This window comes from Punica granatum, chromosome 1 (assembly GCF_007655135.1).
Source record: "Punica granatum isolate Tunisia-2019 chromosome 1, ASM765513v2, whole genome shotgun sequence".
Taxonomy (NCBI): domain Eukaryota; kingdom Viridiplantae; phylum Streptophyta; class Magnoliopsida; order Myrtales; family Lythraceae; genus Punica; species Punica granatum.
The window spans coordinates 27,724,032-27,740,371 of NC_045127.1; the positions used below are offsets into that span (position 1 = coordinate 27,724,032).

A 16,340-nucleotide genomic window follows, 5' to 3' on the forward strand; every position below is an offset into this window, starting at 1 on the left:
ACTAACTACGCCAATAGTGTTCAACCTGAAGCCGATGATTGCTGGATCTACACCCCAAGGGTCAGCCTCAAAGTAGAACGAGCTACAAAAGGAAGTTGAGTGCTCGCTCAAGTCTCAAGCTGAGTCGGCCAAGGTGAAGGAGAAAGAGATCAATCCACAACCCTGTGAGACCTGACATTTTTTTTCAAATAGTATATATATGTATGTACATGTTTATATATATATATATATATATATATATGTAGACATTACGTACATATTGCTAGAACATCAGGAAAAAAAAAAAGAAAAAAGAAAGGGGTGGAAGGGCCCACGTGGCCTCATTTCCCCCTGCAATTGCATTTCCACCGCCATGCCATTTTGCCATTTATTTCTTCCATTCTTTCTTTGTTTTGTCCTGCTCTGTCTTCCTCTTCCATTGTTCTGCTACTAGAGAAAACAGAAAAATAGAGAGAGAGAGAGAGAGAGAGAGAGAATGGGATTGAAATTATACGTGGGAGGTCTCTCTGTGGGTCTGGGCTCTTGCCTCCCTTCTCATCCTCGTCTTCCACGATTCTCCTTCACGAAGCCCAGACAAGTTGCAGGTGAAGTTCTTGGAGGGTTTGATTTGTAAGACGTAAATTTAATTAGCCTTAATAAGTCACAAAATTGAACGATAATTCAAATAGCTATTCGGACAAATAGAATACTATCAAATTAACTTAATTTCATTAGTATAGGAACTTGGAAATTCAAACCGAAACAAAGGCGAAACCGAAAGATACGAGAGAGAGCCGAGTCCTGTGTTAGACACAAACCCCTTGAAACAGAATTGTCCCCTCCTGGGTGCTTGAGGTTACGTGGACAATCGTTTCCCAGGATAAAACGGCAACAAGCGAAGCAGCAGCACAAACAGCAACGCTTCAGCGAACTCGAAGAGAAGCGTGAACACTTTTGAGGTCGAATTTCCTTCTTGTTTTCAATCGGCTATAGGAAGCAATGGAAGGCAGGAGACTTTTTCTCTTGTCCTCTTTCCTTTTTGCCGTGTGCCCCTTTTATAGACTATGGGTTCCATCCGTTATATGACTCTTCCTATTCACATATATTCAATATACATGTTAATGACATTTGATTATTCATGAATGCAATCCATTCATTTCTTGTAACCGCCAAGAAAATCAAGAGTCATTAGCTCGTGAGCAATTTCCTCATTCACCCATTAGCCATAATTTCCAACAATCCCCCACATGAATGGAAATTGTTTTGTTTCGACTCGTAAATAGTGTTCACCAGTTGAACCTGTATAGGATAGGTAGGTGTCACCACCCTTGAACCTTCCCTTGTGAAAATGCATGTACTTTACTAGCAGTCCAATAGACACGATGTCCTTGAATTGTTCTGCTGTTTTGTGTAAAGATATTACACACCTCACACAAGATTCAACTGACTTCCTTCGGTTCTCATAGTTGTGTCCTTTTTTTTTTTGCCATGGAACACCGTTCTGGTTCTGCGAGAGTTTCTGAAGAATTAAGTCCATAAAAATTCTCCTCTAAAGCGGCCTCACTTTTCTCTCACATAGGTGATTTCACATATCATTAAAGCAATTTAGATTGCTAGCCTTATCCGTTTATCACTGTTTCATCAAGGAATGGTCCAGGGATTTTCTCCCCTACAGTGATTTGATTCGGTTCTATAACTTGGTTGTCCCATTGAACCTAGATCTTGGGATCTCCAGTCAGCTAGGTTGGGTGTCCGCTATAAAACCTTTCCTCTAATGGACTTTAGACCCATTCCCTTTGACAACTTCTCAAACTGCTCTTTACTTAACCCTTTGGTTAGCGGATCCGATATATTATCCTTTGACCGCACGTAGTCAATAGATATAATTCCAGTTGAGATCAGTTGTCTAATGGTGTTGTGTCTACGACGTATATGTCTAGACTTACCATTATACATATTACTTTGTGCCCTTCCAATTGCTGTTTGACTGTCACAGTGGATACAAATTGGTGGCACAGGTTTTTCCCATTGAGGAATGCCCTCTAGAAAATGGCGTAGCCATTCAGCTTCTTCTCCACATTTATCCAGAGCAATAAACTCAGATTCCATTGTGGACCTAGCGATAATAGTTTGTTTCGAGGACTTCCATGAAACTGCTGCACCTGCTAGTGTGAACACATATCCACTAGTGGATTTTGAATCCGTTATATCAGATATCCAATTCGCATCAATGTATCCCTCTAGGACAGCTGGATATCTAGTATAGTGCAGCCCGTAATCTCGAGTGTATCTAAGGTATTTGAGTACCCTGACAATTGCCTTCCAATGGTCTCCACTCGGATTACTCGTATATCTACTGAGTCTACTAACCGAGTATGCAATATCAGGCCTAGTACAACTCATCAGATACATCAGACTTCCAATGACCCGCGAGTATTCTAACTGAGAAATACTCTCTTTTCTATTCTTTGATAGATGAAGATTATTGTCTATTGGAGTCTTTGAAATTCCAGAATCATTTTTGGTAAATTTTTCCAGAATTTTATCTATGTAGTGTGACTGACTCAAAATTAGTCCATCTGATGTTCTCATGATTTTAATTCCTAAAATCACATCAGCGAGTCCCATATCTTTCATATCAAATCTTGAATTCAACATATTCTTCGTAGATTTGATCATTCTGTCATCACTACCAACAATGAGTATGTCATCCACGTAGAGACATAAAATGACGTAACCATTTTCTGTTTCTTTAATGTATACACATTTATCACACTCATTGATTTTAAATCCTTTGGAAATCATTGCATTATCGAATTTTTCGTGCCACTGTTTTGGCGCTTGTTTTAACCCATACAATGATTTGACCAATTTACAGACTTTCCTTTCTTTTCCTGGAGCCACGAACCCCTCGGGTTGTTCCATATAGATTTCTTCATCTAAATCTCCATTTAGGAAAGCTGTTTTCACATCCATTTGATGAACTTCCAAATTACGCAATGCCGCAACTGCAAGTATCATCCTAATGGAATTTATTCTTGTCACAGGAGAATAAGTATCAAAATAGTCCAAGCCTTCCTTTTGCTTGTATCCCTTAATTACAAGCCTGGCCTTGTACTTATCAATGGATCCATCTGCTTTCATTTTCCTTTTAAAGATCCATTTGGATCCTAAGGGTTTACAACTAGTGGGGAGATCCACTAATTCCCAAGTGTGATTTCGCAGAATCGAATCAATTTCACTTTTGATTGCCTCCTTCCAAAGAGGTCCCTCAGAGGAATTTACTGCTTCAGCATAGCTTTGTGGTTCATTTTCTAACAAATATGTCAGAAAATCATTCCCGAATAATTTTTCAATTCTAGCTCTTTTGCTGCGTCTAGGTTCAATCTCTTCATCCGAACCCTGCCTTTCATGATCTACGTCATGAAGTCCATCATTCATAGTGCACGAGGTTCGTTTTGATGAACTCGATACCTCATTCAATTTACATGGAAATACATCTTCAAAGAACGATGCATTCCTTGATTCCATTATCGTGTTCTTGTGTATATCGGGAATCTTAGATTCATGCACAAGAAATCGATAAGCACTACTGTTATGTGCATAGCCAATAAAGATGCAGTCCACCGTCTTAGGACCGATCTTTACTTTCTTTGGTGCCGGAACGACTACTTTTGCCAAACACCCCCACACTCGCAAGTGGTCGTAGGATGATCTCCTACCTCTGAATAATTCATAAGGTGTCTTTTCCCTTTTCTTTCGAGGCACCTTATTTAATAGGTAATTGCTTGACAATATTGCTTCACCCCACATATTTTGAGGTAATCCTGAACTTAATATCATCGCATTCATCATGTCTTTCAATGTGCGATTTTTGCGTTCAGCAACACCATTCGATTGAGGTGAATAGGGTGCAGTCACTTCGTGTATAATTCCGTATTGTGCACAGAATTCCCCGAAAGGCGTTACATATTCGCCTCCTCTGTCACTCCTCAATCTCTTGATTTTCTTGTTGAGTTGATTCTCAACTTCATTTTTATAGAGAACAAATTTCTCTATGGCCTCATCTTTGCTTTTCAACAAATATACGTAACAGTATTTTGTACTATCATCGATAAAGGTAATAAAATAATTATTACCACCTCTTGTTGTTGCGAACTTTAAATCGCATACATCACTATGAATTAGATCTAGTGGCTCGGTGTTCCTTTCAATCGTTTGAAAGGGTGATCTTGTCAATTTTGCCTCAACACAAATTTCACATTTGTGCCGTGAATCAATTTGGAATGTAGGTATGTGATTCAAGTTAATTAATCTACGCAAAGTATTATAATTAACATGACCTAGTCTTCCATGCCACAAATCAGGAGACTCAATCAAATACACAGAAGAACCAGAATTCTTATTGATTATGGTCATTACATTGAGCTTAAAAAGCCCGTCACATACATATCCCTTTCCTACGTACATTCCAGACTTGGACAGAATAACTTTGTTCGACTCAAAAACCATCCTGAACCCATGTTTGTTCAGCAATGACCCGGAGACTAAATTCTTCTGAATCTCAGGTACGTACAATACATTGTTCAGAGTCAACTCCTTTCCTGAAGTCATCTTTAAGACTACCTTTCCTTGACCTTCAACAGCAGAATGGGCAGAGTTTCCCATATAGATCCTTTCCCCAGTGACCGGTTCGAGCATAGAGAACAGGTCTCTATTTGAGCACACATGTCTGGTGGCACCGGTATCAAGCCACCATTCCTTTGGGTTGGACCCAATGAGGTTCACCTCTGAAACCACAGCAGATAGGTTGATGTCTGCCACATCTCGAGCCATTTCATTGACCACGTTTGCTTCATGATCCTTTTTCCTTTTTGGGAGCCTGCAGTCAGCAGATCTGTGACCTTTCTTGTCACAGTTGAAGCATTTCCCCTGAAACTTGGGCTTGAAGACTCCTCCATTCGTACCCAGCTTCTTCTTGCCTTTTTTGTTCTTAGAGCTTTGCCCTTGCTCCATGACATTTACCTTAGCAGCAGGGAGGATGAGATCCTTTCCGGAGTTTTTATTGTCTTCTTCAATTCGAAGCTTGACAACAAGATCTTCCATTGTCATCTCCTTTCGCTTATGCTTCAGATAATTCTTGAAATCCTTCCAACCAGAAGGCAGTTTCTCAATGACAACAGCCACTTGGAAGGATTCACTTAGAGCCATTCCCTCAGCCTGAATCTCATGTAAGAGCACTTGCAATTCCTGCACTTGACTCATTACGGTCCTTGAATCCACCATTTTAAAATCGAGGAATCGTCCGACGAGAAATTTCTTCGCACCGGCATCCTCTGATTTATATTTACGGTCCAAGGATTCCCATAGTTCCTTTGCCGTCTTAAACCCCTGATAGACACTATACAGGGAATCATGAAGACTATTCATGATATAATTCCGGCAGAGATAGTCGGAGTGCTTCCAAGCGTCAACCGCACTGAGAGCCTGCACATCTGACTCCCCCACAGATAGGGTTGGAGCATTTTCAGTCAAAAATCTTGCAAGGTTCAGAGTTGTGAGGTAGAATAGCATCTTTTGCTGCCACCTCTTGAAGTTCAACCCATTGAACTTCTCGGGCTTCTCGACATGGTTCACAGGGACCATCGAGGGAGCAGCCACGTTTTGGCTAACCAAATGGTTAGGCAAGATAGGAGCAGGGCCGGAGCCAGTAGTCTGGCTTCCGTTGGTCGTATCTCCATCGTTCCCCGACGCCATTCGAATCGTTCAAATAACAAAATCTGTTTCAAGATTGTAAGACGTAAATTTAATTAGCCTTAATAAGTCACAAAATTGAACGATAATTCAAATAGCTATTCGGACAAATAGAATACTATCAAATTAACTTAATTTCATTAGTATAGGAACTTGGAAATTCAAACCGAAACAAAGGCGAAACCGAAAGATACGAGAGAGAGCCGAGTCCTGTGTTAGACACAAACCCCTTGAAACAGAATTGTCCCCTCCTGGGTGCTTGAGGTTACGTGGACAATCGTTTCCCAGGATAAAACGGCAACAAGCGAAGCAGCAGCACAAACAGCAACGCTTCAGCGAACTCGAAGAGAAGCGTGAACACTTTTGAGGTCGAATTTCCTTCTTGTTTTTCAATCGGCTATAGGAAGCAATGGAAGGCAGGAGACTTTTTCTCTTGTCCTCTTTCCTTTTTGCCGTGTGCCCCTTTTATAGACTATGGGTTCCATCCGTTATATGACTCTTCCTATTCACATATATTCAATATACATGTTAATGACATTTGATTATTCATGAATGCAATCCATTCATTTCTTGTAACCGCCAAGAAAATCAAGAGTCATTAGCTCGTGAGCAATTTCCTCATTCACCCATTAGCCATAATTTCCAACATGATTTTCAAGAAAATTACACATGTCGACCACCCTTTTCGCTTTACTTCCTTCTGCACCGTGTTGCTTGTCGCCGCAATTTCTTTACTTTTAGATTGTCAATGGAAGTTTGTGGATTTTCGGACCGTAGAACTAGCAATGACTGTTCTTATCTCAGTACGAAATGTGAAGCTGCTCTGCGGTTAATGTTGTTTCAGTATTCGGGCATTTATCGAATTAGTTTGTTGATACTAAGCTGCCAGTAGTGCTTTTGCGATTCTTGGGCGTATTTTTCGTTTGACATCTATATGTTCTTAACCAATTTCCCCTGAAGATGGTTATTCTTGGTTTTTGCTCATCAGCTTAGCTTTTACTGGACCAACTAGATGCCTTTTTGTATAAATAGAAGCGACTATTTCCCGGTCAAATTATGGTCACCACTTTGATATTAGTCCTCTATAGTCTCTTGTCTTGTTTACAGCTGTTTGTGAATTTTCTCCATGGGATTGCATGGGGTGCTTCTTTCATTATTATTATTATTATTATTATTATTTTGTGCTAGATAAACATATTAGAGACTAGTATTGGATTGCTTTTTCATGAAAATTATTCTAAGATATATTGAAATGGAGAATTAGTTTGTAATATAATTTATAATTTTTAGGGGGAACAAACGTACTGTCAAAGAGTTTGATTAGTTACTTGGTGGTGTGATATATGCTTATAAATTGGTCTTGTTAAATTTAATATATGTCAGGGATGGAGTATACCCAAGCCATGTATCTCGAAGAGTTGAACTACGTCATTTATTTTTGGAAATTATCGGTGAGTACCTTATTCCATTGTGAAATGATATATATATATGTGTGTGTGTGTGTGTATGTTATGTGAATATTCTAGTCCTTTGTGAAATGATGCGTTCTAATTATATGAATTGTTAAGATGAATATTGTGATAGTTAGATTAAGGAATTGGTCGTGCTATGTTCCGTGATGGAATTTGAGAGGCATTGTCTTGTATGTTTCACTTTGATTTGAGATAATGCGGTGTGATTGTGTTTACTGGTTGTGTATAAGATATGTGATGGTAATGTGCTGCCATTGTGATGTGATTGTGATTATGCTTGGGTATAATGATGGTATGGTTACAACTGATCATTATTTTGATTGTGGTTTGACTATAGCCATGGGACCACTGGACCCGGCAGATTACAAAATGGGCCAGATCGGCCACTGGACCCAGCGGAATACAAATAGGGTCTGATCGGCCGCTGGACCCGGCGGAATATAAATAGGGGCATGATCGGCCGCTGGACCCGGCGGAATATAAACAGGGGCCTGATTGGCCGCTGGACCCGGCGGAATAGAAAAAGGGACATGATCGGCCGCTAAGACTCGGCGGAATACAAATTGAGGTCAACTCTTACTGCCAGAGGTTAATAGGCGGCCCCCGCTTATGAGATATGGATATTGGGAGTTGAGAATGATATGTGCGAGAAGTGCGGGGTCACGGTACCGTCATAACTCTGTTGCGAGGAAACGCAACCCTATGGCTATATTGATTTGGTTGTGTTGTATATTGGTTATTTGGTTGGATTGCTGTAAATGTGATGATTATTATGATTGTCTGAATTATTGTATTGAAGCCGTTTTGCTTGCTAATTTGATTTAGTTAGGTTATGAGTGCAAAATGATGTTGGTTAATGGTTAATTCTAATAATAGTTTATATGGTTATAAGGGTAATTGATTGTTGATGAATGAACGTAAGTAATCATTTATATGTATTGTCTAATATGTCGTGTGGGTGAATATTTGCTTATGCTACTACTGTCTATATGAATATTTGATTGTCTAAAATATATTTATCACTTAATATTATTCATTTTGCTTTGGAATTTAGTACTCACTGAAATGCAGCTCACACTCTGCATACATTTTTTTTCAGATAAGCTTCCGATTGCTTGGAGGAATCACTTTTTGATATCGGGGATCAGCTTGGAGGACTAGGTAGGAACCTTAGTTATTTAATAGATATCCTTTCTGTATAGAATGGACTTTAGAATGTTACGACCTGAAGATTTTGTTTAGTTGTATCACTGATGTGAGAGCGAAAAAGAAATCTCCGGAAAAGTGTATATACCTATTAGAGTTGATGGATTGGTTATATACTTTGGAAATTTATGAGAAGTAAGTTTTTATGTGATAATGGGTTCGATGAAATTTAGGAAAAGTTCTATCGAAAATTCGGGTCGTGACAAACCCCCTGTTCGGTGCCGAGACATTAAGTGCCTTGAATTTCATGGATTTGGACACTTTACCTTCGAATTCCCCAATTGGCGAGAGGCGACCATCCAGAATCCTCACTCTGTCAAAAGTGAAGTTGAAGAGGCCGTTGAAGATGTTTGTGGAGTTACAAGTAAGGAGAAAGTGAAATATGCTGAAGAGGGTGAGAAGCTCAAGGCTCAGCAAGTCGTGAGTTCAGAATCAAAGTTAGAAGAACAACGGGAGTGCTTGGAGAACATTCCGAAGGTACTGATTTCAAACTCTCCAAAGCAAGTCTTGAAGGAACCCATTTTAAGCTCAGCCCAAGAGGAACTTTAGGAAGAATTTGCTATTGAAGATCTATCGATGGTGTTTCATCAAGTGAAACCTGAGTTACTTGAAGCGCACATGACTCCACTGAGGAAGGGGCAATCCAACCAGAGAGTTGGTCGGCGAGGAAGAACAGAGAATCTGATCTATGAGGAATTAAAAGAGAGAGTTCGTACAGAAAAGTTGATCATTAAGTAGCAAGCTAAAAAGAACCGAAGCGCACACATGAAGACCAGGAGAAGATCGACGAATACTCGAGGACGCGTCTTTTTCCAATCGAGAGGGGATGATGTGCTTCAGATTACAGCCCAACATGTATTCGAATTTTCGGGACAAGACACGCATTTTAGAAGACTCTTAAACAAGAATTTAGATTAATTAGATATTAAGTTTCCTATATTGTTATAATATAGTTTCTCTTCATTAGATATTATTTTCATTATTAGCTTTAGTCAGTAGTCTTAAGTTTCTTATTTTAGATTGTTTCCTTATTCTATTTTAGGAAAGTAATCTAAAGAATATTAGATGTCAGTTTCCTAATCTTGAGTCAAGGGAAGTGTTTTCCCTCTATATATATATGCTAAGAGGAGATCTGAAAAATATGAATATGATGAATATTTTGAATGAAAATTGCCAAGAGCGTCTCCTCTATTTTCTTATCTAAACAAGTCCATTGTTTTGTGGCGAAAACTCCGATTCTTATCGTTCATCCTTGAGTGTAACGAATCAATCCGACTTTTCTTACTCGTGGCGAGTCATCTTATCGAGTGAGTTTTGTTAGTTCTACCATTCACCCTTCTTTCTTACTCAGTTCTGATTCGTGAGCCTATCACGACCTCTCGTTAGATTATTTTTACGAATAAATAGACAATATGGTCTGTTATATTAATTGGATTCTCCTTGTAAAATGTACATTAGCCAGGCCCCTTTACACATCAATCTGATCCTTTATCCATTGGTTCCTTCATACAACAAATTAGGTGGTGTTGAATTACTCAAATTAAGTAGTTAACTTCGGTTGAACTTGTTTGATAAAATCAAATAAGATTAACTGAACTTACTAAATTAATTCAAAAAACCTGGAAAACCTCTTACTGATAAAGTCAACTGAGAGAGTGTAGCTTAATGGTACATGCTATCGCCTGTTAATCTAAAGGTGATAGGTTCAATACTTATTTAAAATTTCTTTTTTATTATACTAGGTCTTTGGCCTCTATTATTAAAAAGAAAAGTCAATTGAAACCTTCTTATTCGCTCAGCTCGGGGCATTTTTCTCATATTTGCACTGGTGTCCTTGACTTTTTTCAATTTGCAAATTAGTCCCATTTGTCATTTGCAGGAAAAAGGAAACAGAGAGCATGGGGAAAAATTGGATCGGTAATGGCTTTGATCCTATCCACCACCACCCTTCCCTCCTCTACGATCAGAGTTCGATTGATTTGACATTTTTATTTTTTTAAAAAAAATAATTTTTTATTATTATAAAATTATTTAAAAAATTAAATATATAAGTTTGGGTCAAAATAAAATTAAGCAAATTATTGGGCTACCGTATAAATATATAATCAAATAAGTTCAATTCTTGCCTATTTATTTCACTAAACAATTTTTACTTGATCGCTTGCGCACTCATCCTAATAGGTGCTTAAAATTTGAGCATTTAAATTTAAGTGTTGAAATTTGAAGTCCAAACAAATGTCACCTTAGTCTCTTTATACTTCTAAACATCAAATTGGTCCTTATATACTTTTCGGTGGATAAATTATTGGAGACATTATTTCGAACTTAGGTCCAACTTGTACACCTACAAAAATTATGGGAGACATTGTTTTTGCAATCCCGAGAGATTGAGTATTAATGATTATTACCTCTTTGAACAAGTGCACTTTCATAACTCAAATTTATGTTCTCCTCATTACGAGGTTGAAACTACTTATCAATTACCACTTGGGGCGGTTTTGATCAGTGTAATTTAGGAGGGAATCCGAGATTCTCGGTAGATTATACCGGAGTTTCCTGCATTTAGCAGGAAACTTAGGCGCGGGAATTTAGGTTTTCTCGGGCCTTATATGGTGTTCAATTCGGTGTAATCAAGGTGGGGAATTTGAAATTCCCATCTATATTACGCCCTCATTACACCATTTGGGTGTAATTTGGAACTTGGGAATTCCATTTGGGTTTTCACTTATGAGATTCTTATTTATATTTATATTTTTATAAATATAAATATTTATATTAAATATGTTTTATTTTATATATATTTATACTTATATTTATATTTAATATAAATGTTATCTATTATATATTTAGATAAAATATTAATATAATATATTTATATAAATATAAATTACATTAAATATAGGGCAAATTACAAAAGAAAACCCAAATTTTGTAAAAAGTCTTAGTTTTGTCTTAAATTTTGTTTTATAACAAAAAACCATAAATTTTCTAAAATGTCTAAAAAATGACATCCGTTATAACTTCCGTCAATTTTTGCTGCTGATGGTGGATCCCTTTAACAGTCCACGTAGATCACACGTAGGCAAAAATTGATGGAAGTTATAATGGAGGTCATTTTTTAGACATTTTAGAAAACTTATGGTTTTTTCTGTTACAAAATAAAATTTAGGACAAAACTGAAACATTTTACAAAACTTAGGTTTTTTTTGTAATTTACCCTTAAATATATTTTATTTATGTATATTTATAATTAATATAAATATTTAAATAGATATTTTTTTATAAACATATGACAAGTATTTATATACAAATATTTTTAAAATTAAAAATGATAATAAAAATAAACTTTTGGTATAATAACCATATAAATAAGGGGTATAGCCGTAAAATTACTATACTTTCCAATCGATTTATTTAATATACCAAATGTAACGATCTTAAATTAACTTATACTTTACCAAATACATATAACTTATCAAACACAGTAATATCATATTCCCTATAATCTGATATTCCCAGATTTATTTTCCCTCCAATCTAACATTTTATGTAATTTGAGATTGAGCGAATCAAACGCCCCTTAAGAGATTCCATTGACAAGGGGTAATCTTAAAACTCTTGGGGTAATCTCTTTTCTCTTTCTTTTTTTTCTTTTTCCTTTTATTTTCTTTTCCGCCTGGTTCTTCAAAAGTTTTTATTTTTTCAATTTTTTTAATTTTTTTCTTTTCCGCCTGGTTCTTCAAACTTTTTATATTTGTCTGCCTATGTATGTGTATATATCTATATATATCTATATAAATTGAAAACATTTCGGAAGTTCTCGTAGATAGTATATTTGTTTTTCGTACTCTCGAGTTTCTCTTTTATTATTAAAAATTACGAATAAATAAATGAAATGTATACATTACTTAACCATGAAGTAGGTAATAATAATAAATTAATATAATAATATATACGTTTACTTAGCTGTGGAGCGAATAATAATAATAATAATAATAATAACAACCATAATTATAAATAAATAAATACTATAATAATAAATATAAATATATTATAATAAATATAATAATAATAATGATAATAATAATAATAATAATAATAATAATTGTAATAATAACGCTACTACTAATAGTAATAGTAATGCTACTACTAATAGTAATAGTAATTTGCCAAATACAAAAAACTTCAATTAATCTTCTATATTAACTTAATTACGAAATTCATCTTATTTAATTAAGAAAAAAATACAAAATAAGTCTTATTTATACTGTTAATTCAATCTTATAGGCCGAGTTTTAAAGTGTTTAAACATTGATTGTTACTTATGGAACTTGAATAAACCAACAATATTATGGATAAGATACATCAGTATAATGATATAATAAGGGTTCGTCGAAGAGTACATCATGTATTTTTAACAAGGATATTGAATTGTCAAAAATTTCAAATACTTTATAAATAACTTCGTTTTCATACTCTCGAGTTTCTCTTTTATTTTTTAAAAAATGAGAATAAATTAACATAAATATATAAACTACTTAACCATGAAGTAGGTAATAATAATATATACGTTTTACTTAGCTGTGGAGCGAATAATAATAATAATAATAATGATAATCATAAATAAATAAATAAATATAATAATAATAAATATAATAATATAAGTATTATAATAATATACATATTATAATAATAAATACTATAATAATATTATTATAATAATAAATATTATTAATATATTAATATAATAATATATACGTTTACTTAGCTGTAAAGTAAATAATAATAATAACGATAATAATAAATAAATATTATAATAATAAATATAATAGTAGTAATAATAATAATAGTAATAGTAATAGTAATATGTCAAATGCAAAAAAACTGTAATTAATCTTCTAAATTAACTTAATTTCGAAATTCATTTTACTTAACTAAGAAAAATACAAGATGAGTCTTATTTTTGTTATTAATTCAATCTTATAGGCCGATTTATAAAGTATTTAAACATGGATCGTTACTTACGAAACTTGAATAAGCCAAAAATATTATAAATAAAATGCATCAATATAATGGCATAAAAAGAATCAGTCAAAGAATACGACATATATTTTTAACAAGGATATTGAATTATCAAAATTTTAGATACTTTATAATAATTGTATTAAATTGAAGTAGAATTTAACTATGAAGAAAAGTAATATATGTTTTTCATCATATATGTACCGTGCATGATTTTATTTATTAGTTTTTCCTTGCATAAGCAACCTTTATAGTGTATATATATATATATATATATATATATGAGACCGAATTTTTATATGGAGTCATGTATATGGTATGGATATTGTATGTGTTATCTGAATCACAGGAGTAGCAAATATATTTAAAATTAAAAATAAATATTTAAAATCAACTTTTGTTGTAGTAATGATGTAAAATTACGTTGTTTCCCATTAATTTATTTGATATACCAAACGCAACAATCTCTCATAATCTTATACAGTAACTGACCAAATACCGTAATATCACATCCGTGTAATCTAATTTTCCCGGGCTTACTTTCCCACAATCCAATATTCCTTGTAATCTAACAATCGGCGAACCAAACGGCCCCACATTTTGTTTGTTAGTCCTTCTATATTTTGGTCCCTTTATATATCAAATTTGTCCTCATAAAATATGCATCAATTGGTCTTGTAAATCAATTTGGTTCATGTGTTACATCAATTAAGTTCCTCCATCAGTATACCATCAATTTTTTTCGGTTATAAAGAAGGCTCAAAACCTAGTACAATGAAAGAGAAATCCTAAATAACTAATAAATGGACATGGTAGTCTCACTAGATATTGAACATGCAATTTCTAAGTAGTCCACTATCAATTTTGACAGAACGGCGTGCATCTTCTCATCAGGTCGGACAGATCATTTATCAGAATCCTCCTTAGCAAATTCTCATAAATGGTAGTCTTCATAGACAGCTCCAAGAAGTCTTTGAAATCCATCCCTTGAAATTTCTTTTTTAGCTCAAGCTCTAGGCCGTTATGACACAGCCAAGCAAATTCATATTCACGAATGTCGGATCAGGGGATTTTACCAAAAAAGTCGAGTCCTAAATTTTTTTGGTCAGGCTTTCCGAGTGTGAAACCCGCCCAAGAACCAGCCCATTATAAGATAGGGTTTTTTCGGTTAACCCCACTTTTCAAAATAATTAAAAACTATCTTCTGTAATGTAATAATGTCAACCATTCAATATAAGACCAATACCCATCCCGACTCCAAAGTTCCAAAATAATAACAATATGGGTTTTTAATCTAAGAAAGCACGTACTATTCAAAAATTTTCTAATCTAGCACTAATTTTTAAAATTTTTCTAAAAAAATATAAAGTTTCAAAATCTTCTCTTATCTAGCACTCCGTCTCCTTCCGTCCAAATTCCCCGGTCAAATGCCTACTTGGCCGTTACGTTTGCTACACGTGGCCGTTATCCTCCACGTAATATTCACAAATTCCCTAACCTATCACGTACTTTAATTTTTTTTTCTAAAAATGCACATCGTTTCAAATCTTTTCCAAATTTAACACGTCGTCACCTTCCGTTCATTCTCTGCCGTGAATTGCTTATGTGGCCATTAAATTTGACTAGTTGCCACGTGTAACCATCCCATTGGCGGCCCATTTTCTTTTTCCCTTCAACTCTTCCCCTATTCTTCCTCATCCCCTATTCTTCCTCTTCCCCTCCCGCGTTCTTTCTCATCCCAACGAGTAGCAACTGTAAATAGCTTAGGGAGGCCCAAAAGGGACTGGACAACAACAACACAGTAACTTAGCAGCAAGAAGAGAGGCCTAGAACACCCCCAGCAATAGCAGCAATTAGGGAAGGGGCTTGGAACACCAGCAGCAACACAGAGATGGTGATGTCGATGATGAAGGTGATGGTTTTGGGGAGGAGATAGAATGAAGATGATGGTGATGTAGATGGCAATGAAAGAAATATAGGAGGCCATAAAGGAGATGTAATGTAGAAGGCTACATAGGAGATGTAGAATGCTATGGAGAAGATGTAGAATGCTATGGAGAGAAGAGAAATAAGAAGTAGCAAAAGAAAGGAGATGGTGATGTTGATGACAAAGCTGATGGCTTTTGGGGTTGGAGATGGAGGAGAAAAGCAGGTGTAAAGGAGTAGCAACAGCAGCAGACTAAGCTTGGAAAGGGCCTAGACAATAACCACGAGGCTTAAGGGAGAGCAGTACAGCGTTAACGAGCAATAGGGAGATGAGGAGCTTGAGGAGAAGCACAGTCACAGTACGGTAGGGAGTAGAGGGCAACACTAGCGACTTATGGAGCTCGAGGGAGTATGATAGCAGCATAGTGGCTTCAAGGGAACCAAGGGATAGAAAAACCAGAGAATGGGGAGCTGAAGGAGGAAATGAAGCTGATGATGATTGCGAAAAAAGGAGGAGGAATGGGGATGAAGGTCGAGGAAGAAATGAAAGTCTGATGGTGTTAGTGATGGAGATGGTGATGATGAATGTGGCAGAAGAGGAAGAACATGGGATGAGGAAGAAGAGGGGAAGAGTTTAAGGGAAAAAGAAAATGGACCACCAATGGGATGGTAACACGAGGCAATTAACGACCAACTAGTCAAATTTAACGGCCACGTAAGCAATTCACGGTGAATAATGGACAGAAGGTAACTGATGCAAATCGTAGCACGACTTCAAGAGATCTAGTTCAAGTTCCAATTGGATCGGTTATGCGAGCACGAGCAAAGAAGTTTAAAGATGAACTCAACGGCCTGATTCAAGAGGTTTGGGCTCAAGCAAATTCGTGGAGGCCCATTGGATATGAACCACGTGATCAACAAATATGCATCAACATAATTCAAGTTCTAGAATATTACAGTCAAGTTTATGATGCAGAGGAT

At 35.8% G+C, this 16,340-nt stretch overlaps 1 long non-coding RNA gene across 1 annotated transcript; it reads left to right on the forward strand.

Annotated features, from left to right (window-relative positions):
* Nucleotides 1-6,387: 6,387 nt before the first annotated feature.
* On the forward strand, nt 6,388-8,562 carry LOC116198638. Its single transcript, XR_004155359.1, has 2 exons — nt 6,388-7,184; nt 8,305-8,562. It is a non-coding gene; the product is annotated as an uncharacterized LOC116198638 (long non-coding RNA).
* The last annotated feature ends 7,778 nt before the right edge of the window (nt 8,563-16,340 follow it).